Source organism: Nicotiana sylvestris, chromosome 9 (assembly GCF_000393655.2).
Source record: "Nicotiana sylvestris chromosome 9, ASM39365v2, whole genome shotgun sequence".
NCBI classification, from domain to species: domain Eukaryota; kingdom Viridiplantae; phylum Streptophyta; class Magnoliopsida; order Solanales; family Solanaceae; genus Nicotiana; species Nicotiana sylvestris.
In genome coordinates, this window is record NC_091065.1 from 104,831,578 (window position 1) to 104,854,877 (window position 23,300).

Sequence of the window (23,300 nt, forward strand, 5' to 3'; positions counted from 1 at the left end):
GGCTTGACGTCTCTTCTATGAGTTATTTTGTTCTGTTATCATTGTATCCGAGACAGACATCGTTCCTTCTTTCAAACGTTTGTATGTAGTAATCATATAGAGTCCGTGAATGTTGTGACACCAGTTTCTGGGTAGAGGCATATGTTGATTTCCTTATTATTTTGGCTTGTTTTGTTTAAGTCTTCCACTTAATCTCATATTCCGCTATTATTTACATGTTTATCACCTGGTAATGCAAGTTGTTAAAATGATTAAAATAAAGGTGTAAAGAATTTTCTAAATTTCATGGCTTGCTTAGCTTCTACGAGTAGGCGCCATCACGACTCCTGAGGGTGGGAAATTCGGGTCGTGACAAGTTGATGTCAGTGCTCTAGGTTACATAGGTCTCACAATTCACGGACAAGCTTAGTAGAGTCTGAGGGATCGGTACAAAGACGTATGTATTTATCCCCTAGAGGCTACAGGGTTAGGAAAAACTTCACATTTGTTCCTTCTTGTCGTGCGGTTTGTTTCCCAATGCTAATTGAATTTCCACTCTGTTCTTTCGCAGATGGCAAGAACATGCACTTCCTCATCCACTGACCAGTAGCCCGAGCCCCCAACAGCAGTTCCCATGAGGAGCAGAGGGCGAGACCGAGGCTGTGCTTGAGGTCGAGGTGGGGGCAGAGCTCAGCCCCGAGCAGCAGCACAAGTGGCGGAGCCTCAGGATGACTTTGATGATGAGGTTCCAGCCCCAACAGTTCTGGTGGGCCCACCTCAGGTCCCAGAGGGGTTTATTGCTACCCCAGTTCTTCAGGATGCTCTGATCCGTCTAGTGGGCCTCATGGAGAGTGTCACCCGAGCAGGCTTGCTTCCTATAGTACCAGCCATCTCTCAGGTTGGAGGAGGAGCCCAGACTCCTACTACTCGCACTCCGGAGTAGGTAGCTTCCCAGATTCAGACTCCAGCGGTTCAGCCAGCTGGAGCAGTTCAGTCGGGTGTGGTAGCTCAAACCGATGATGGAGCAGCTATGTCTGCCGATGCTTTGTGGAGGTTGGATAGGTTCACCAAGCTCTTCACTGCTACTTTCAGCGGTGCATCTATTGAGGATCCCCAGGAATATCTAGACAGGTGCCACGAGGTTCTCAGGAACATGGGGATAGTTGAGACCAATGAGGTCGATTTTGCTACTTTTCGCTTATCCAGATCCGCCAAGATTTGGTGGAGATATTATTGCTTAGCTAGACCAGCCGGATCGCCAGCCTTGACTTGGGAGCAGTTTACGCAATTATTTCTGGAGAAGTTTCTCCCCATCACTCAAAGAGAGGCCTATCGGAGGCAGTTTGAGCGCCTCCAGCTAGGTTCTATGACTGTTACCCAATATGAGACCAAATTTGTCGACTTGGCTCGCCATGCCCTTGTCATCCTTCCTACCGAGAGAGAGAGAGGGTGAGGAGGTTTATTGATGGTCTTATTCAGCCAATTCGTCTTCAGATGGCTAGGGAGGCTGGGAGTGAGATTACTTTTCAGAAGGCGCCCATTGTGGCCAAGAGAGTGGAGTTGGTTCTGTCAAAGGGAGGTGGTCATGGGTCGGATAAGAGGCCCTGTCATTCAGGAAGATTCAGTGATACCTCGTCTGGAGGTAGAGATTGATATGGTAGAGGCCATCCCCCTAGGCCTTTCTAGTCAGCACTTCAGGTTTCTTACGGTGCTTCAGGTAGCCGTGGTCCTCAGATGCAGTATTCTGATCAGCAGTCCTACAGTGCACCACCAGCACCTATCAGTGCACCAACGCTTCAGAGTTTTCAGGGTCGTCAGCCCCAATAGCTAAGGGCTTGTTTTACTTGTGGCGACACGAGGCACATTGCTAGGTATTACCCTCAAGCTTCGAGCAGTTCTCCGCATCAGGGTTCCCGTGCTATGGTTCAGGCACCAGGTGTCCGATAGGCCACCCAGCCAGCTAGAGGTGGGGGTAGAGGTGCTAGAGGTGGAGGTAGAGGAGCTAGAGGTGGAGCTCAGGCCGCTAGAGGTGGAGGCCAGCCAGCTGCAGTCCATCCGAGAGATGTAGTTCAGGGTGGTAGGGCCCATCCTCGATGTTATGCTCTCCCAGCCAGGCCTGAGGCTAAGGCTTCAGATGTAGTTATTACAGGTACGGTTCTGGTTTATGATAAAGATGCTTCAGTGTTGTTTGATCCAGGGTCTACATATTCATATGTGTCATCTTATTTTACACCGTATTTGATCATGCCTAGTGATTCATTGAGTGTTCCTGTTTATGTGTCTACACCGGTGGGTGATTCTATTATGGTCGATCGAGTCCATCATTCTTGTGTTGTGGTGATTAGGGGTCTTGAGACTCGTGTAGATTTGTTGCTTTTAGACATGGTCGATTTCGATGTTATATTGGGGATGGATTGGTTATCACCTTACCACACTATCTTGGACTGTCATGCAAAGACTGTGACCTTAGCTTTACTGGGTATGCCTCATTTAGAGTGGAGAGGGACTCCTGGTCATTCTACCCGCAGTGTTATCTCATATGTGAAGGCTTAGCGTATGGTCGAGAAGGGGTGTTTGGCCTATTTGGCATATGTTCGCGATTCTGGTGCTGAAGTTTCATCTATTAATTTTGTGCCCGTCGTTTGTGAGTTCTCTGAGATATTCCCTTCAGACTTGCCGGGTATGCCACCCGACAGGGATATTGATTTCTGCATTGATTTGGCTCCAGACACTCAGCCCATTTCTATACCGCCGTATCGTATGGCCCCGCCTGAGTTGAAAGAGTTGAAGGAACAGTTGCAAGACTTGCTTGGGAAGGGTTTCATTAGACCTAGTGTTTCGCCTTGGGGTGCGCCAGTGTTGTTTGTTAAGAAGAAGGATGGGTCGATGAGGATATGTATTGATTATCGATAGTTGAATAAGGTTACGATCAAGAATAAGTATCCATTGCCGAAGATTGATGATTTGTTTGATCAGCTTCAGAGTGCCAAGGTATTTTCAAATATTGACTTGAGATCTGGCTACCATCAGTTGAGGATTAGGGCATCCGATGTCCCTAAGACCGCTTTTCGCACTCGGTACGGGCATTATGAGTTCCTGCTCATGTCATTTGGGTTGACCAATGCCCCAGCAGCTTTTATGGATTTGATGAACCGAGTGTTCAGACCTTATTTGGACTCGTTCGTGATAGTATTCGTTGATGATATTTTGATATATTCCCACAGCCGGGAGGAGCACAAGTAACATCTTAGAGTGGTTCTTCAGACCTTAAGGGATAACCAGTTATATGCTAAGTTCTCGAAGTGTGAGTTTTGGTTGAGTTCAGTTGCATTTCTGGGTCATGTTGTATTAGCAGAGGGTATTCAGGTTGACCGAAGAAGACTGAGGCAGTCAAGAACTGGCCTAGACCAGCATCAACTATAGAGATTCGGAGTTTCTTGAGATTGGCAGGATACTATCATCGGTTCGTGGAGGGGTTTTCATCTATCGCAACCCGATGACCAGGTTGACCCAGAAGGGTGCCCAGTTCAGATGGTCGGACAAATGTGAGGCGAGCTTTCAGAAGCTCAAGACAGCTCTGACTACGGCACCGGTGTTGGTTTTGCCCACATGTTTAGGGACTTATACACTCTATTGTGATGCATCTCGTATTGGACTCGGTGCGGTGTTGATGCAGGATGGCAAAGTCATTGCCTATGCTTTGAGGCAGTTAAAGATTCATGAGAAGAACTATCTGGTTCATGTTTTGGAGTTGGCAGCCATTGTTCACGCATTGAAGATTTAGAGGCATTATCTGTATGGCGTGGCATGTGAGGTGTTCACGGATCACAAGAGTCTTCAGTATTTGTTAAAAAAAAGGAGTTGAATTTGAGGCAGAGGAGGTGGTTGGAGTTGTTGAAGGATTATGATATCACTATCTTATATCACCCGGAAAAGGCCAATGTGGTGGCAGATGTCTTAAGTAGGAAGTCAGCCAGCATGTGCAGTCTTGCTTATATTTTGGTCGGTGAGAGACCGCTTGCAATGGATGTTCAGGCTTTGGCCAATCAGTTCGTGAGGTTGGATGTTTCTGAGCCCAGTCGGGTGTTAGCTTGCACGGTTGCTTGTTCTTCTTTATTGAAGCGTGTCCGTGATCGGTAGTATGATGATCCCCATTTGTGTATCCATAGAGACATGGTGCAACACGGAGGTGCCAAGCAGGATACCTTAGGTGATGATGGAGTTTTGAGATTGCAGGGTCGAGTTTGTGTGCCTAATGTAGATGGGCTCCGAGAGTTGATTTTAAAGGAGGCCCATAGCTCTCGGTACTCTATTCATCCGGGTGCCGCAAAGATGTATCAGGATTTGCGGCAGCATTATTGGTGGCGTAGAATGAAAAAGGATATCATTACATATGTGGCACGGTGAGTTGTGGCAGTCTCCTATTCATTCGAGAGGATAGATGAGATCTATATTCAGGAGTTTGTTCGTTTTCATGGTGTGCCTGTATCTATCATTTCGGACCGAGGTACGCAGTTTACCTCGCGTTTCTGGAGAGCAGTTTAGTGAGAGTTGGGCACGTGGGTTGAGTTGAGCACAGCATTTCATCCTCAGACGGATGGGCAGTTCGAGCGGACTATTCGAATTTTGGAGGATATGCTCTGAGCTTGTGTCATTGAATTTGGGGGCCCGTGGGATCAGTTCTTTCCTTTAGCAGAGTTTTCCTACAACAACAACTACCAGTCGAGTATCCAGATGGCTCCTTATGAGGCTTTATATGGTAGGCGGTGTTGATTTTCGGTTGGATGGTTTGAGCCGGGAGAGGCTCGGTTGTTGGATACGGATCTAGTTCAGGAGGCCTTGGACAAGGTCAGGATTATTCAGGATAGGCTTCGTACAACTCAGTCCAGGCAAAAGAGTTATACATACCACAAGGTTCGAGAAGTGGCTTTTATGGTCGGTGAGCGGGTATTGCTCCGAGTGTCGCCTATGAAGGGCGTGATGAGATTTGAGAAGAAGGGCAAGCTTAGCCCTAGGTTCATTGTCCTGTTTGAGATTCTTGATCGAGTGGGAGAGGTGTCTTATAGACTTGCTTTGTCACCGAGCTTATTAGCCGTGCATCCAGTGTTTCATGTGTCCATGCTTCGGAATATCACGGCGATCCATCCCACGTGTTAGATTTCAGCACTGTCCAGTTGGACAAGGACTTATCTTATGAGGAGGAGCCGGTGGCTATTCTAGCCCGGCAGGTTCGTCAGTTGAGATCAAAGAGTTTTCCTTCTGTTCGTGTTCAGTGGAGAGGTCAGCCTCCTAAGGCATCGACCTGGTAGTCCGAGTCTGATATGCGGAGCCGTTATCCCTATCTTTTCCCCGACTCGGGTACTTCCTTCTTCTGTCCGTTCGAGGATGAACGATTATTTTAGAGGTGGAGAATGTTGGGTCATCACTTGTGTTGCAATGAAATTCTATGTTCCGAGGCCTTAAAAACCTCCCTTAGAACCACCTTGATTTGCGTGCACAGTCTGGACGCGTAGCCGGAAAGCTTAAATGTAAATATCTGTGAAGAATGATAAGTTTTGACTGTAAAATGAATAAATTTGACTTCGGTCAAAGTTTTAGGTAAGCGGACCCAGACCCATAATTTAACGGTCCCGGAGGGTCCGTAGGAAAATATGGGACTTGGGCGTACGCCCGGAATCGAATTCCGAGGTCCCAAGCCCGAGAAATGAATTTTTAAAGGAAATTATTTTCTGAAATTGTTTAAAGAAATTTGAAATGAAATTTGTTTAGAACATGATGGTATCGGGCCCGAATTTTTGGTTCCGCGCCCGATACAGGTCTTATATATGATTTAAGACGTTTCTTTGGAATTTAGTGAAAAACGTATGTCATTTGACGTGATTCAGACTTAAATTGCAAAATTAATGTTTAAAGAAATTTTGAGTAATTTCATTGATATCGAGGTTTAATTTGATGTTCATGATATTATTTTGGTGATTTGATTACCCGAATAAGTCCGTATGATATTTTTGAGGTTTTGTGTGCACTTGGTTTGGAGTTCCGAGGGCTCGGGTGGGATTCAGAAAGTTGTAGACTTAAAACCAGAAGTTGTAGGTCTCTGAACCCGCCAGTGCGGTCCGCACAAAAACATGTGCGACCGCAGAAGGGGGCCAGTGCAGTCCGTGGTCGGTTTTGTGCTGTGCGCGGTGGAGGCCTGTTCGGCCGCAGTCCATTTCGTGCGGTCCGTACATCACACCTCCTTTTTCCGCCCCCGCGGGGGGCGTAGGGTGTTTTTTCCAATTAAAGGACAATCGAAACGGGATTTGTTTATTTATTTCATAGTCGCCACTTGGGAGATTTAGGGTGTCCCAAGTCACCAATTTAATCCCGAATCGAGGAAAATATTCGACTTTCCAAATGAAGTCTGCGAACCAGAAATTCTAAGTAAGGAATTCTATTGACCCGAGGGAAGGTGTTAGGCACCCCCGAATCCCGTGGTTCTAGCACGGTCGCTTAAACTGTTGTGATGACTAAAATATCTGATTTTAATACATGTTCAAAAACTATAGTGCAATTTTAACTTTTAACCGCTTTTATTGTAATTATTATTATTTTTACAAGAATGTGAACATTGTTTAAAACATGTCTTTGGATTACGTCACATGAAATGCACCCGCAATCCGGAACACATTTTATTCAATGTTTTGGGATTTGGATTTGGGTCGCAAAAATGCGCACCCGTGTTTAAGAATGTATTATTATTAACATCGTGCCTAAAGCGATTAACGTATTATTATTTATGGGTAAGACCGTGGAATTCACTAAACAGTCCATCCCGAATTCTAAATACTCAATTAAACATTTATTGAGGGCCCCGCAATTGGTGCATTTTATTGGGCGAGACTCATCTCATTTATTTTTAAAAGACAATCCTAAAATGCCTACATTATTTTCTATTAAATCTGTCTCTACAAAATAAAATAAAAAAAATGTCTTAATTTATTTACATGCTGAAATTAGCCAATAATATTTACTCTAAACAATATTTCTACCAAGTTCCTACTAGATGGCCTATTCGTTTGATTTTTGACTCGACGAAGTTACTACACCATTTATTTATTTAGGCAATATATGCAGATAGTTCAACTGTTAAGCTATCGTCGAATGTTCCACTATGTGTATTAAATAGCTACATGATTCTGATTTTTTGCAAGCTAAATAATTTGTACATACAAATAAAAATCAGAATATAATTAAAGCTAATTCAGAATTTCAACTCTTCATTTTTCGTATTCATGCTTCATATTCGGATTACAATAACCAGCTTTTCAGTTGTGTACCTGATATTGGAAGCAAAAGAAAATGAAGATGAGAATCAGCAGCGGTAATAACAGTACAACACAGCAACAACAGCCCAGCAACAGTAACAACCCAGGAACAGAGTTTGCAAACCAGTGGAGCAGTAATCCCAAAAAAAACAAAAGCTTCAAGCTTTGATGAAACAACAATTAATTCTGATTTCAAACAATGAAAGAAAGCAGAAGATTTTTTTTTAGTTTTTTTTTGAAAGTTTAAATATTTTTCGGAATTTTCTCTCTATTAAATGTTCAGCCCTTTTTCTCTCTCTTATTTTCAGATTCGTTTCTCTCTCTCGTTCTTCTTTGTCTGTGTGTTCTTGTCTTTGTGTTCAAGACTTCCTATATATATCCCATCCCATAAATCTTTTAATCAATTAAAATCAACCCATTTTCTCTACCAAACTCATTATCTTCCCACTCATCCCCATTACATTAAATAAATATATCATCACCACCCCATTATCTTTTGTCCCCCATGCTTCACTAAACAAATACAAGATTCCTCTTCACTAAATTTTGTCTTGTCCCCCCTTTATATTAAACAACAATATCAAAAACTCACCCCATTACATTTTGTCCCCCATGCTTAACATAAAGAATTACAAAATGTTCAATTACCAAACTACCCCTCCGACCTTATTGCAATTATCATTTTACCCCTGAACGTACTACAAATTACCAAACTACTCTATCAGCTATAACAAATCAATTAATCACACTCAACCAAAATATAGCCAATATGACCAATTTCTACATAAATTCAAACAACAAATCTCATGAACATGATTTCTTCAACATTTCAACAACAAATCACATGAACATGATTGAACAACAAAGAACAACTAAAATTTGATTGAACAATATTTTTAGCAACAAACAAACCTATTTTCAGATTCAACAACAACAATCAAACAAGTATATTTAGATTTCTAAATTCAATAATATTGAACTTAAAATCAACTCTAACAACATTACAACCAACAATTCCTATATTAAACTTAAACAAGATTATGAGACAAATTCAAGAAATAATCATAAATGATAAACAAGAAATCAAACTATACAAATTTCGGATTCAAGATCAACCAAACAAAGTATGAACATGAATGAAAATATTCAATAACAATAACAAACAAATTTTGTTCAAACTTCGAATTAAACTTAAACAAAACAAATAAACATATTCAAATTATTAATCTTCAAATAATCAATTAATCTTTCTTAAATTAAATCCATCGAAAAATATAACAAAGATATATGATCCAAAATTAAAAAAGCAAAACATAACTTCACATTAAATTACTAAATTAAAAACGAACTCCAAACAAAGATGAACACATGAATTAAATCTATTTTTAAACAACAAAACATGACGGATTCACATGATTTAAACAATGTTAACAATTTCTGAAAATACATAAAACACATGAAACAAATTGAAGAAACAATTAATTTAAACTTCAATTTGAATCTAACAAACATTAACTAACAATTCCTTTTTCTTTTTTTTTTTTACAAAAAATGAATAAAATTAACATGAAATAAACATGAAAAACAACTAATTAATTTCCCATTTGAATCTAAAAATTAATTCAACAAAACACATGAACAAACTAGAAAATTATTTCAACGACGAACAAACAAAACAAGAATTGAATTATTTAACGATTTCGGATCCGAAAAACATCAAACAAAAATATGGACAAAATTGAAACTTAAACCAACTAACCGATTTAAAACAACGACGAAGAAACGAAGAAGACGAAGAAACAACAACGTTGGTAAGGCAGTAGCGTGAAACGTGAGCAGCTTGGTCATTTGGTTGTGGCGTTTGGACGGAAAAGATGAAGCAGAAGGTGACGACGGGGTGGCTTCGAACCCACTGCTTTGACGGGCAGCAGCGGACGATGCAATATCGTGAAACAGAAGCAATAGCAGCTGTGGTGAAGAGCGAACAATGGAGGAGCAGGTAGCAGCGACATGGCAGCGGCAACAGCAGCGGCGACCCAGCAGCGATAGCAGCAACAACGACACGGAGCAGCGGGCATGACAACGATGGTCGTTTGGTGGTGGTTTGGGTGTTCGAGCTGGACGTAGCGGGTCGTTTGGTTGAAACAGAAGCAGCAGCGACATGGACGTCGAGCTCAAGCTTGAGCTCGACGAGCTTCATCAATGGCGGATAGGGCTGGGGTCGTTTAGTCGAGCTGGGGTCGTGAGGGTGACGTGCGTGTGTGTGTGTCGTGAGTGAGTGTGTGGCGTGAGGGGAAGGAAGGAAGCCATTGATGGAGCTTGGAGCTTTTGGTAAGATGAAGAAAAGAAGAAGAAGAAAGATAGGGGGGCGGGTAGTTTAGTGTTTAGGTTAGGGTTTTTTGATTTTGTTTTTCTTTTTGTTTTTGTTTTATTTTTGAAATGCAAGATAATAAGGGTGTTGGGTTATGGACTGGGTCGACCCAGTTCGAAATGGACTGGGTCGTTTGGGAAGATTGGGCCATTTTTGGGCCTGAAGCTTGAAATCAAAGAAGAGACCCAATTCCGACTTTCTTTATATTTTCACTCTTTTTTCTTCTTTTATTTCTCTAAAACTAAATTATAAAAATACTTAAACTATTATTGAGAACTAAATTAAGTTATAAAAGCGCAAATTAACTCCTGATAACAATTAACGCACAATTAAGTAATAATTAAGCATAAAATTGTATATTTGGACATTAAATGCTAAAAATGCCAACGATGCCTATTTTTGTAATTTTTAATTTTTGTAAAACAAATTTAATTACTAACAATTGTAGAATTAAATCCTACATGCAAAATGCGACATATTTTTGTATTTTTAATAATTTAACAAATAAACATGCACAGACAAATACAAATAATTATTTCAAAATATCACAAAATATCACAAAATTGCACACCAAAGAAAAATCATTTTATTTTTGAATTTTTTGGGAGTAATTCTCATATAGGGCAAAAATCACGTGCTTACAGCTGCCCCTCTTTGCCCGAAGACACGAAGGGTTTTCGTGCAAAGATAAAGCGAGCGATTTTTGCCCATCCGAGTACTCCGTGTGAAGCATTTTTTTGAAAAAGATTTGACCGAACCTTTGCTTCAAAGGTTTCCTACATATCCTGGGCTAAACAGGAATCAGGTCAATGTAGTTCGGGAAGTTTTGGTAGCTGGGACTACCGTGGGACTGCAATGTTACTGTTGTTGCATGCTATTACCACTGCTTACCGATCTCCTTGTTACACCATGCTTAAAAGAAAACAAGAAGCTAGGCTAGAGTACAATTTGTTTTTGTTGCCTTGCTTCCTTGTCTGCTTGCATTTCTTCCGGTGTTTTTCTTCTTTTGACACATGTACTTGAGTTTGTACTGTGACCTCTTGTTGCAACCTTCTGTTTTCCGGTGTCGGGGAATTTTATTGTTTCCTGCTGGGGATTCCTATTGTAACCCTCCGTTTTATTGTCCTCTGACTTGATCTTGAAATGTATGCCTCTGTTGTATGGGCGGGCTCCCAACTTCAATACTTGAAAATTAAAAACTGAAATGTATGTCTCTGTTATCTGGGCGGGCTCCCAACTTCAACGCTTGAAATGTAAAGACTGAAATGTATGCCTCTGTTATCTGGGCGGGCTCCCAACTTCAATGCTCGAAATATAAAGACTGAAATGTATGCCTCTGTTATCTGGGCGGGCTCCCAACTTCAACACTTGAAATGAAAAGACTGAATGTATGCCTCTGTTATCTGGGCGGGCTCCCAACTTCAATGCTTGAAATGTAAAGACTGAAATGTATGCCTCTGTTATCTGGGCGGGCTCCCAACTTCAATGCTTGAAATGTAAAGACTGAAATGTATGCCTCTGTTATCTGGGCGGGCTCCCAACTTCAACGCTTGAAATGAAAAGACTGAATGTATGCCTCTGTTCTATGGGCGGGCTCCCAACTTCAAATAAACAACTTTTGAAATAAACGCCATTCCTCTCTTCAGGCGGGCTCCTGACTTCAACCAATAAATCGCCATTCTGTTCTTCAGGGGGCTCCTGACTTCAATAACTTTTCAAAAATGCCATTCCTTCCTTTGGATGGCGAGATTTCAACAACCCTTTTAAAAACGCCTTTCCTTTCTTCAGGCGGGCTCCTGACTTCAACCAATAAATCACCATTCTGTTCTTCAGGGGGGCTCCTGACTTCAACCAATACATCGCCATTCTATTCTTCAGGGGGGCTCCTGACTTCAACAACAACTTTAAAATGCCATTCCTTTTTTTAGGTTGGCGAGATTTCAACAACTTTTAAAAATAAAACGTCTTTCCTTTCTTCAGGCGGGCTCCTGACTTCCATCAATAAATCGCCATTCTATTCTTCAGGGGGCTCCTGACTTCAACCAATACATCGCCATTCTATTCTTCAGGGGGGCTCCTGACTTCAACCACAACTTCGAAAATAATCGTCATTCCTCTCTTCAGGCGGGCTCCTGACTTCAACCAATAAATCGTCATTCTATTCTTCAGGGGGGCTCCTGACTTCAACCAATACATCGCCATTCTGTTCTTCAGGGGGCTCCTGACTTCAACCAATAAATCGCCATTCTGTTCTTCAGGGGGGCTCCTAACTTCAACCAATACATCGCCATTCCTTTCTTTAGGTTGGCAATATTTCAACAACTTTTAAAAACGCCTTTCCTCTCTTCAGGCGGGCTCCTGACTTCAACCAATAAATTGCCATTCTGTTCTTCAGGGGGCTCCTGACTTCAACCAATAAATCATCATTTTGTTCTTTAGGGGGGCTCCTGACTTCAACCGATAAATCGCCATTCTGTTCTTCAGGGGGCTCCTGACTTCAACCAATAAATTGCCATTCTATTCTTCAGGGGGGCTCCTGACTTCAACAACTTTTCAAAAATGCCATTCCTTTCTTTGGATGGCAAGATTTCAACAACCCCTTTTTTAAAAACGCCTTTCCTTTCTTCAGGCGGGCTCCTGACTTCAACCAATAAATCGTCATTCTATTCTTCAGATGGGCTCCTGATTTCAACCAATAAATCGCCATTCTATTCTTCAGGGGGGCTCCTGATTTCAACCAATACATCGCCATTCTGTTCTTCAGGGGTCTCCTGACTTCAACCGATAAATCGCCATTCTGTTCTTCAGGGGGGCTCCTGACTTCAACCAATACATCGTCATTCTATTCTTCAGGGGGGCTCCTGACTTCAACAACTTCTTTTTTTTCAAATTCAAACTTCTTCTTTTTTTTTCAAATTATCCTAGGAGAAAATTCATCAGACTAGATTTTGATCCTAGGAGAAGATTCATCCGACTAAGATTTTATTATATTATCTTGGGAGAAAAATTTCATCAGACCAAGATTTTGACTCTAGGAGATAAATCGTCAGACTAGGTCCATTTTGTTGTGATCTTAGGAGAAAGATTCATCGGACCAAGATTGTGACTCTAGGAGATAAATCGTCAAACTAGGTCCATTTTGTTATGATCTTAGGAGAAAGATTCATCGGACTAAGATTTGTTATCTTAGGAGAAAATTTCATCGGACTAAGATTTCTATCTTAGGAGAAAGATTCATCGGACTAAGATTTGATATCTTAGGAGAAAAATTCATCGGACTAAGATTTGATATCTTAGGAGAAAAATTCATCGGACTAAGATTTGATATATTATCTTGGGAGAAAAATTTCATCGGACCAAGATTGTGACTCTAGGAGATAAATCGTCAAACTAGGTCCATTTTGTTGTGATCTTAGGAGAAAGATTCATCGGACTAAGATTTGATATCTTAGGAGAAAATTTCATCGGACTAAGATTTCTATCTTAGGAGAAAGATTCATCGGACTAAGATTTGATATCTTAGGAGAAAAATTCATCGGACTAAGATTTGATATCTTATCTTGGGAGAAAAAATTCCATCGGACCAAGATTGTGACTCTAGGAGATAAATCGTCAAACTAGGTCCATTTTGTTGTGATCTTAGGAGAAAGATTCATCGGACTAAGATTTGATATCTTAGGAGAAAATTTCATCGGACTAAGATTTCTATCTTAGGAGAAAGATTCATCGGACTAAGATTTGATATCTTAGGAGAAAAATTCATCGGACTAAGATTTGATATCTTATCTTGGGAGAAAAAATTCATCGGACCAAGATTGTATCGGGAAAGAAATTCATCAGACTAGGACTTTTTATCCTAGGAGAAAAATGTAAAGATCAATGATTTGAGAAACTTACCTTTGCAATTTCTTCTTTTCTTTTCTTTTTCCTTTGCGCTGCTTTGTTCTTGCTTGCTGGGGATAATACCACTGTGGGAGTCTTCTTTCTTCCCCTCCTTCAAATCTCCCGGCTATTTTTTTTCTTTTTTTTTTCTTTTGTTTTTTTTTGTTTTTTTGTTTTGTTTTTATTTTAAATTCTCTCAACACTGTTGGGGATAAAAGTGTTATCTTCTTGGAATAACGTTGTTGAGGATAACGCTGTTGGGGAATTTTATCCCTACAGATCGATGCTTCATTCTTCTGGAAGCCGCTGGGGATGATAATGGTTCTTTGCTTTTCTAAGCACAAATGCCATCCCTTTGTTCTGTCTGCCGGGGATCAACTTCCTCCATTGGAAACTTATTATGTTGGGGGCAACCCTGGTTCAAAGACCACTTCCTTGGTGCTATCTTTATTCTTCCCCAAATGGGTACCTGATTTTCCAGAAAATTTTCTAACTGAAAAGAAAATTTTTTGCCCCAGTTTGACAATATCCCTTATGGCATGCATTTCCGACATCGATGCCATTTCCTTTACCTGTTTCAAATTAAACAAAATTTGTTAGCTTAAAGCGTGGTAGTTGGTTGTGATACTCCACTGGGGATGGTTTTTTTCTTTTTCCTTCCTTGCTCTGCGTCCCACAACTTGTTGGGGATGATATTATTTGCTGGGGGTAATCTATTTCTGATGGGGATATCCCTCTTCTTTCGTGGCATGGCTCGGAAACTTGCATTTTCCCGACCTTTTAGTCTCGCATGAATTTCCCAAATCATGCTTATTGCTCTCCTTGTTTGTCCAAGGGCCTTGGCCTTGAGGTTTTAATAACCTTTGATTTTGGCAAGGATATCCCTCTTGACACTCGTTGATCCTTTTGTCAATCTCCTTTTACTTGAGATATCTTTCTTGACACTGGCCTCGCGCTTGTTCCTTGCTGACTATACCATTTGTATGTACTAGTCAGATCCTATCTTGGAAAGCTGATGGCCTATTTTGAAGTCATTTCCCACTGGTTCTGACCAAACAGACTCTACTGGGGAAATTTCTAAGAAAGGAAAAGATAAAAGGAAACAGAATAAAAGACAACGGAAAAAGATGACTCTTTAACAAAAGAAACTATAAATAAAAACCTATCAAACGCAAATACCGACTCTAATGGTCATGACATGCACCTGTGGCCTATCCTCTGCCGTCAATCGTCTTTCAAGACCTTCAATTGGCAATTCCCCATATGATTCCCAATCTTATTCGACTTGTAGTGCCCGAAGGGTTTTCACTATCAAGCCTCTCTCATTTTGGGTTTTTCTCTCAGTTTTCATCGCCTTATGGTGTCCGTAAAGATTTTCACCAATAAGACTCTCTCATTTGTATCACTTTCCAGCTGGGGATTTGGAGTGTTGTCGGTATGACTCTCTGCTGGAGATTGGAGTCCTTTCTATTGTGGAACAGAGTGTTATGTTCACCGGTAAGACTCTTATTTGTCTGACTTGACATCTTTTGCAGACTGGTCAGAAGGTCTTTCTTTGGACCGTAATGTGGTTTTTTGGATAGGTATAGAAAGAAAGGGTATAAAAGGCTCAAAAACAAAATAAATTTGGGGTTTAACATTACAACCTTCGGAACCAATTTTGCTTACAACGAGCACAACTCTTGCCCCAGTTTCTTGCTTGGGGATTATTTATTTATTATTTTTAATTTCTTTTTACACCATGCACATTATGCACATTATGACCATTATGGCCATTATGACCGAGCCGTGAGGCGCCTACGTATCCTCTTTGAGGAATCAGGTCGAACGTAGTTCCCAATTCCTCTTTTTCTTCTGACTTTCTTTTGTTTTTTTGTTATCATTTTTCTCTTCTTTTTTTCATTTTTTTGTTGATTTTTTTTCTTTACCTTCCAGGCTCGTATTTCCTAGTCGTTGCTATCGATTCCGAACGAGGGGTATGAAAGAAAATAAATAAGGCTCAAAAAGGGGTAACGAAGGATAAAGTGTTTAGGTAGCAGAATAAAATGCCTTCGTCATTCCAGTCTTCTAAACATGCCAAGTGCAGACAACACAATTGAAACAAAGATTTGTAGCCTCCTCCGATGGTGCTGGACTTGACAATTATATTTGACATTTGTCATCTCTAAAGCACCGTTGGGCAACACTCTCACTCTCATGAACGACCCTCATGCCAATTTGGCAAATCTTGCATTTAACGGTTTTCTTTATGTTTTACTTGTCCCAGTTCCACATGACCCGGGCTTCAAATAATCTCAAACCGTTCTTATTTTCTTTAAATGCTTTGATCACCTTCCCCGGGTTTTATGATTAACTTTTAAGATTAGGCCCAAACTGTGTGCGCATGTCATGTCACTAGAATCGGCGCTGAACAAAATGATAAAAGGACTAAACAAAATGACTGGAAATAATCAAAGACCGGATTTTCCATTAGACTACCGGTTAAGTGGTTTGAATAACGAAACAAACAAAAACAAACCAAAAATAAAATCCTAAAACAACCTGGACAAACTTAAACAAACCGTAATGACAAAACGGAAAGATAAGACAGTTTGACACAAAACAATATCTGAATTACAACCCTAATAATCCGAACACCAGAAATGACAACAAAATAAGCCACCACAAGCTTCTCTCTTGCTGACCAAGGAACGGAGCGTCCTCCCATTTTATCAAATTTGGCATCTTTAGCCACTGAGCTTTGCATCAGTATTGTCCAGACCATTTCCAATTTCGATATCATCAACCTTAGTCAACAAGTCCCAATAGGATTCGAGTGCTTCTGTTATCATGCCTGATCCCCGCAAAGTGTGCTTCTGGGTCTTGTATTTCCGGCTTACCACAAACCAACCACCTTCTTTCTTTGCGATTCAAAACAAAACAGGTTAGAATGGACTCAGTCGGTCCCCATTATTAACAACATCTTTTTTTTTTCATTTTTCTTCTTTTTTCGATTTTTTTAATTCATTTTTTCATAATTTGTTTTTTTTTCGATTTTTTTAATTTTTTTTTTGTGTTGTGGTCGAATCTTATGGAGATTGCCTACGTATCATGACCCCGCATGAATCAGACCTTGCGTAGTTCGGACCAATGAAAGGTAACAACAAGGAAACATTTTTTTTTTGAATTATCAATTTTCATAATAAAACAAACCGAGTCTCAAAGGTTTAAAGATGACCTACAAACTTGGAAATCAAACGACCCACATATTCTAATCAAAAGTTTTACAAACTCAAAAACAAACGGCCAGCTTCATTTATCCGTTTGACAAATGCAAACAAACGGTTATTTTTGCAAATGTGGCCCCTTCCAAATTTTGAGGTCGGAGAGGATTATTTTACGACACTTTACAAACTTGTCCATTCTTTTACGAAAATAGCCTTTCGACAATTGAAAGATACTCTAAGGCTATTTCGGCAAGAACGGTTTAAGACTTGGTCGAAGCTGGCTCGGCTTATTTTGACCAAAAATCCAAACGGTATTCAACTGACCGCTGACTCTTTGTTTTTTTTTGTTTTTTCAAATTACAATGAAAACCTGGTGTTGCTAACACGGCCCTTCAGCGCCTCGGGGCGAAGATTTTTAAGGCTGTGTGGGTTAACTGGACCCAATCTTAAAAAATGACCCAAAAGGTGGCTGTTTATGCAAAGTCAGCCTTCCGGCGTCCCTTTCGGGAACATTCGGCTATGTCTTGATAAAACAGCGTCACCCGACTTCTATATGACAAAATTAAAATTTGACACATTTTTTTTTATTTTTTTTAGCAAAAGGGAAGGTTGGACACCGCCCGATTTATTTATGACAAAATTAAAATTTTGACACGTTTTTTATTTATTTATTGGTTTTTGGCTATTTTAGCAAAAAAGGGGGTTGGACCCGATGAGGGTTGCCTACGTATCTCACATCCGGTGAGAATCAAACCCGCGTAGTTCGGGCCAATTAACCGAACTATTTTAAAACAGGATTTTTTTTTGAGCAGCAAATAACAAAAACACTTTCAAAGCACGGCTTTTTTTTTCTTTTCATTTTGGCATTTTCAAAAATAAAAACAACGATTTTAAAAATAAGACTCTTTTTCATTGTCATTTTTCAGGGGAAGACAAACTATTTTTATTTTTTATTTTTTTTGAAAAAATAAGACAGAACAACGATTTTTTTTCTTTCTATTTTTTCTTTGCTTTTAATAAAACAAACTAATAAGACATTTTTTTTTCAAAATTTCGGCAGAGTTTTGACAGTATTTGGGCATTGATTTTTTTTTCAAAAATAAACAATCAATTCCCTAACCGCTATTTCTTTTTTTTCAAAATATTATTCCTGATATTCAAAAAGTCGGTCAACACACAAGTCCGAATCAAATAAATGCGCAAGTAGCAGCAAGTAAGATGCATCAGGATGGTCATTTTCATTTTTGGGTACGCCTGTCCTAGACAGACCCAACCCCTGTGTTGAGCCTCCAAAGTCAAATGCACGTGATGCAAATAATCGTTCCTACTAGGGATCCGGCATGAAGTTGAGTTATTCTAAGTGAAAAAAACCTGAGGCATATTGTTCTAGCCCTGGCTCACCCAAGTGGACAGCTTGAGCCGAAGTGGGGGCAACGTACCGGGAGCACGAAAGTCTGCCCGACCTAGTTACTTGTCCCAATTTCGTTTTATTTGGTATGACTTTTAACAGAAAGGTGGGCCACGCGCACGTGTACACCATAAATTCAGAAGACTCAGAAAGAAGAAGGGTTTCGTAGCAGTTGTATATACACAATTCAGATAATATTAAAGAGGTAAAAGCATCATTTAGCACATTAGGCATATATCATGTAAAAATCAGATAATAAATAAAGCCAACTATAACAATTATTTTAAGCTCGAATTCTTGAACCCTGAACAAGTGGTTCTGGGTTTTTTGTCCCCAACAGAGTCGCCAGAGCTGTCACACCTCCTTTTTCCGCCCCCGCGGGGGGCGTAGGGTGTTTTTTCCAATTAAAGGACAATCGAAACGGGATTTATTTATTTATTTCATAGTCGCCACTTGGGAGATTTAGGGTGTCCCAAGTCACCAATTTAATCCCGAATCGAGGAAAATATTCGACTTTCCAAATGAAGTCTGCAAACCAGAAATTCTAAGTAAGGAATTCTATTGACCCGAGGGAAGGTGTTAGGCACCCCCGAATCCCGTGGTTCTAGCACGGTCGCTTAAACTGTTGTGATGACTAAAATATCTGATTTTAATACATGTTCAAAAACTATAGTGCAATTTTAACTTTTAACCGCTTTTATTGTAATTATTATTATTTTTACAACAATGTGAACATTGTTTAAAACATGTCTTTGGATTACGTCACATGAAATGCACCCGCAATCCGGAACACATTTTATTCAATGTTTTGGGATTTGGATTTGGGTCGCAAAAATGCGCACCCGTATTTAAGAATGTATTATTATTAACATCGTGCCTAAAGCGATTAACGTATTATTATTTATGGGTAAGACCGTGGAATTCACTAAACAGTCCATCCCGAATTCTAAATACTCAATTAAACATTTATTGAGGGCCCCGCAATTGGTGCATTTTATTAGGCGAGACTCATCTCATTTATTTTTAAAAGACAATCCTAAAATGCCTACATTATTTTCTATTAAATCTGTCTCTACAAAATAAAATAAAAAAAATGTCTTAATTTATTTACATGCTGAAATTAGCCAATAATATTTACTCTAAACAATATTTCTACCAAGTTCCTACTAGATTGCCTATTCGTTTGATTTTTGACTCGACGAAGTTACTACACCATTTATTTATTTAGGCAATATATGCAGATAGTTCAACTGTTAAACTATCGTCGAACGTTCCACTATGTGTATTAAATAGCTACATGATTCTGATTTTTTTGCAAGCTAAATAATTTGTACATACAAATAAAAATCAAAAATATAATTAAAGCTAATTCAGAATTTCAACTCTTCATTTTTCGTATTCATGCTTCATATTCGGATTACAATAACCAGCTTTTCAGTTGTGTACCTGATATTGGAAGCAAAAGAAAATGAAGATGAGAATCAGCAGCGGTAATAACAGTACAACACAGCAACAACAGCCCAGCAACAGTAACAACCCAGGAACAGAGTTTGCAAACTAGTGGAGCAGTAATCCCAAAAAAAACAAAAGCTTCAAGCTTTGATGAAACAACAATTAATTCTGATTTCAAACAATGAAAGAAAGCAGAAGATTTTTTTGTAGTTTTTTTTTTAAAAAGTTTAAATATTTTTCGGAATTTTCTCTCTCTTAAATGCTTAGCCCTTTTTCTCTCTCTTATTTTCAGATTCGTTTCTCTCTCTCGTTCTTCTTTGTCTGTGTGTTCTTGTCTTTGTGTTCAAGACTTCCTATATATATCTCTTCCCATAAATCTTTTAATCAATTAAAATCAACCCATTTTCTCTACCAAACCCATTATCTTCCCACTCATCCTCATTACATTAAATAAATATATCATCACCACCCCATTATCTTTTGTCCCCCATGCTTCACTAAACAAATACAAGATTCCTCTTCACTAAATTTTGTCTTGTCCCCCCTTTATATTAAACAACTATATCAAAAACTCACCCCATTACATTTTGTCCCCCATGCTTAACATAAAGAATTACAAAATGTTCAATTACCAAACTACCCCTCCGACCTTATTGCAATTACCATTTTACCCCTGAACGTACTACAAATTACCAAACTACCCCATCAGCTATAACAAATCAATTAATCACACTCAACCAAAATATAGCCAATATGACCAATTTCTACATAAATTCAAACAACAAATCTCATGAACATGATTTCTTCAACATTTCAACAACAAATCACATGAACATGATTGAACAACAAAGAACAACTAAAATTTGATTGAACAATATTTTTAGCAACAAACAAACCTATTTTCAGATTCAACAACAACAATCAAACAAGTATATTTAGATTTCTAAATTCAATAATATTGAACTTAAAATCAACTCTAACAACATTACAACCAACAATTCCTATATTAAACTTAAACAAGATTATGAGACAAATTCAAGAAATAATCATAAATGATAAACAAGAAATCAAACTATACAAATTTCGGATTCAAGATCAACCAAACAAAGTATGAACATGAATGAAAATATTCAATAACAATAACAAACAAATTTTGTTCAAACTTCGAATTAAACTTAAACAAAACAAATAAACATATTCAAATTATTAATCTTCAAATAATCAATTAATCTTTCTTAAATTAAATCCATCGAAAAATATAACAAAGATATATGATCCAAAATTAAAAAAGCAAAACATAACTTCACATTAAATTACTAAATTAAAAACGAACTCCAAACAAAGATGAACATGAATTAAATCTATTTTTAAACAACAAAACATGACGGATTCACATGATTTAAACAATGTTAACAATTTCTGAAAATACATAAAACACATGAAACAAATTGAAGAAACAATTAATTTAAACTTCAATTTGAATCTAACAAACATTAACTAACAATTCCTTTTTCTTTTTTTTTTTTACAAAAAATGAATAAAATTAACATGAAATAAACATGAAAAACAACTAATTAATTTCCCATTAGAATCTGAAAATTAATTCAACAAAACACATGAGCAAACTAGAAAATTATTTCAACGACGAACAAACAAAACAAGAATTGAATTATTTAACGATTTCGGATCCGAAAAACATCAAACAAAAATATGGACAAAATTGAAACTTAAACCAACTAACCGATTTAAAACAACGACGAAGAAACGAAGAAGACGAAGAAACAACAACGTTGGTGAGGCAGTAGCGTGAAACGTGAGCAGCTTGGTCATTTGGTTGTGGCGTTTGGACGGAAAAGATGAAGCAGAAGGTGACGACGGGGTGGCTTCGAACCCACTGCTTTGACGGGCAGCAGCGGATGATGCAATATCGTGAAACAGAAGCAATAGCAGCTGTGGTGAAGAGCGAACAATGGAGGAGCAGGTAGCAGCGACATGGCAGCGGCAACAGCAGCGGCGACCCAGCAGCGATAGCAGCAACAACGACACGGAGCAGCGGGCATGACAACGATGGTCGTTTGGTGGTGGTTTGGGTGTTCGAGCTGGACGTAGCGGGTCGTTTGGTTGAAACAGAAGCAGCAGCGACATGGACGTCGAGCTCAAGCTTGAGCTCGACGAGCTTCATCAATGGCGGATAGGGCTGGGGTCGTTTAGTCGAGCTGGGGTCGTGAGGGTGACGTGCGTGTGTGTGTGTCGTGAGTGAGTGTGTGGCGTGAGGGGAAGGAAGGAAGCCATTGATGGAGCTTGGAGCTTTTGGTAAGATGAATAAAAGAAGAAGAAGAAAGATAGGGGGGGCGGGTAGTTTAGTGTTTAGGTTAGGGTTTTTTGATTTTGTTTTTCTTTTTGTTTTTGTTTTATTTTTGAAATGCAAGATAATAAGGGTGTTGGGTTATGGACTGGGTCGATCCAGTTCGAAATGGACTGGGATTGGGCCATTTTTGGGCCTGAAGCTTGAAATCGAAGAAGAGACTCAATTCCGACTTTCTTTATATTTTCGCTCTCTTTTCTTCTTTTATTTCTCTAAAACTAAATTATAAAAATACTTAAACTATTATTGAGAACTAAATTAAGTTATAAAAGTGCAAATTAACTCCCAATAACAATTAACGCACAATTAAGTAATAATTAAGCATAAAATTGTATATTTGGACATTAAATGCTAAAAATGCAAACGATGCCTATTTTTGTAATTTTTAATTTTTGTAAAACAAATTTAATTACTAACAATTGTAGAATTAAATCCTACATGCAAAATGCGACATATTTTTGTATTTTTTATTAATTTAGCAAATAAACATGCACAGACAAATACAAATAATTATTCAAAATATCACAAAATTGCACACCAAAGAAAAATCATTTTATTTTTGAATTTTTTGGGAGTAATTCTCATATAGGGAAAATATAGTGGACAACTTGAGCTGAAGTGGGGGCAACGTACTGGGAGCACGAAAGTCTGCCCGGCCTAGTTACTTGTCCCAATTTCGTTTTATTTGGTATGACTTTTAACAGAAAGGTGGGCCACGCGCACGTGTACACCATAAATTCAGAAGACTCAGAAAGAAGAAGGGTTTCGTAGCAGTTGTATATACACAATTCAGATAATATTAAAGCGGTAAAAGCATCATTTAGCACATTAGGCATATATCATGTAAAAATCAGATAATAAATAAAGCCAACTATAACAATTATTTTAAGCTCGAATTCTTGAACCCTGAACAAGTGGTTCTGGGTTTTTTGTCCCCAGCAGAGTCGCCAGAGCTGTCACACCTCCTTTTTACGCCCCGCGAGGGTACAAGGAGTTTTTTCCAATTGAAGGACAATCGAAACGGGATTTATTTAATTATTTCAGAGTCGCCACTTGGGAGATTTAGGGTGTCCCAAGTCACCAATTTTAATCCCGAACCGAGGAAAAGCATGACTCTGTATTACAGTCCGCGAACCAGAAATCCGGATAAGGAATTCTGTTAACCCGGGAGAAGGTGTTAGGCATTCCCGAGTTCCGTTGTTCTAGCACGGTCGCTCAACTGTTATATTCGGCTTGATTATCTGATATAATACGTATTATAAACTTATGTGCAAATTTTATCCCTTAGCCGCTTTTATTATTATTATTATTTTTTATTTATTGTTATTAT